Raw genomic sequence first — 2,265 nt, forward strand, 5'->3', positions numbered from 1 at the left:
ATCACAGATACTGAAATTGCGATGAAGTCTGTTTCATCAACAAACCACTCCTTTCATACTGGTTTAAGACAGACATACCTAGAACTTAATTACGTGATCAGGTTAAGAAATAACGAAATTTGTGTCCTTGCTTGCTTGATAATCTAAGTGAAAGTGTTGCATCATGACACCAAGGATGATGAATGCTTGGTCTAGATAGACCGACCAAACCTTTAGCTCGCATTTTAGAACGCTGTAAGGTTAGTATCCATTACGGAGGAGTCGACTCAACAGATAGATAAGATATCAACCAATTTTAGAAGTTCTACCGGAAACCTGTTACGTAACCTCGCAATATAAGCTCCTTCGGGAGGCGTCCGGTGCTGGACTCGCCGAATAAAAATATAGAGTGGAAATCCGACAATAGCATTTTTTTTTTCTCTCTCTGAATTGTTCACTTCTCTTCTTCTCGTGTTCACTTCTCTTCTTCTCGTCTTCCTCTTCTTCTTCTTCTTCTTCTTTTCCCTTTTCTTTTTATTTTCTTTCGTCTTCAACTTCTTTTCTTTTTCTTCTTCTTCCTCATCCCCCTTCTTCTCCTTCTTCTTCTCGTCCTTGTTCTTGTTCTTCTTGTTGTTGATTAAAAGGTATACATATTTGTATAATGTTCTCAATACTGTATATATCACCAAAAAGTACATATGACTAACTTTCCATTTCCGGTGGTCTGCCGTAAGAAATCGATTCCTTCGCCGTCTTTCCTTGTTCAAAAAACAACATTTCTTAGAATCATATAAGTGGATTAAAATCTTTCTCCGGATGCTAGTGATGTGCGCTTTCGGTTTATGTCAGTGTCTTCCGTCATCTCTGTATAATAAGAGAAAAGAAAGAAAACTGGTGTCATAGAAAAAAAAGATACTGTCCATCGGGTTCTTTCTAGTCTTTGAATTAAAGTGAATGAAAACTGGTGGCTTGCAGTTTGCCTCGTGCCTTTAAAATCAAATGGAATAAGATCTCCTGCTTCCATTCCCTCCCTTGGCTTCATAAGATACATTAAGAAATGAACGAAAACTAGGCCTCTTTTCCTGAAGTCATCTTCCCTTCCCTTGTCGAAATACAGGAAGAAAGGAATGAAAACTGACGACTCTTTAGGGGGAAAGTCAGTCCCTTTGCAATCCTTTTTTTCAGTGATTATCACTAATAGCACTGATGATATAGATTTTGATGTTCTTATTATCATTATTGATATTGCTGTTGCTCTTGTTGTTATAACTTCAGTGTTATTATTACACTTTTAATCACTTATATATTTTTATTTACATACTTGCAAGACTGATGATTCTTGAAAGAAATCGGCAGATCCTATGTATCTTTTTGGTTATAGTCTATCGAATTTCCTCGAAGCGTAAAAAAAAGAAAAAAAAAATCTGAATGATATGCTCTCCCGAAGATGCAGCGCAAGTGAATAACCTTTCGATCGAACTCTAACACTGGGATTTGAACCTACATAAACAAACCTGCTGTAGAACGATTGCCTAAAGTGAGTGTCCACAAATCAAACATGAATTACAGCATCCACAGAAAAGATCTTAGGAGGCCGTGAGATTAAGGTCGAAATCAGAATCTCAAATCAGTGAAGAGAGTTAAACCCTTCTGGCCCGTATACACAAGGCAATTTGCCTGGATGTTGACGTCACAAGAGCGCTTAAGTCTTTGCAGAATCGCAACTCATGATTCCCGAAATCTATTTTTTTTTTGCACATGGCGGGGAGAAGGGGGTGGGGGGGGGGCGTTGAATTGCAAATAGCTGAACCCAAACGCAGATACAGCTTCAATGTAAGTTCAGTTCAACAGCAACATGCGATATTCCATAAACACGCCTTTCTTAGAAAGTAATATATCTAAAGATAAAGCGACGTACGAACGCGTTATAAAGTCTGGTCAAATAGCTAGTAAAAAAATGCATTTTACTTGATGCCAACTTTGCTCTGCATCTTCAAATATCAGCTGAAAATTGCACGCAGTTGATTAGGTTTAGGCTAACCTAAGGTAAAGTATAAAAACTTGATATTAAGTGAAATTAAATAAGGTAAGTTCTACACTTTCCAATGGCCAATGAACTGCGTTAAGTAAGCAGTCATTCTCCAGATTATTTAATTTTGAATATCGACTGACATGTTTAATCAGCTTATTGTTCTTTATTGTTCACATTTGCCATTGGCATCAATATAGCATGAGTAAACGGGCTGCTCCCTTCATATATGTAATTACTTTTGTACTTATAAATTG

Source organism: Penaeus japonicus, unplaced genomic scaffold (genome assembly GCF_977035675.1).
Source record: "Penaeus japonicus unplaced genomic scaffold, GWHDUDI00000001_assembly GWHDUDI00000009, whole genome shotgun sequence".
In the NCBI taxonomy this organism is placed as follows: domain Eukaryota; kingdom Metazoa; phylum Arthropoda; class Malacostraca; order Decapoda; family Penaeidae; genus Penaeus; species Penaeus japonicus.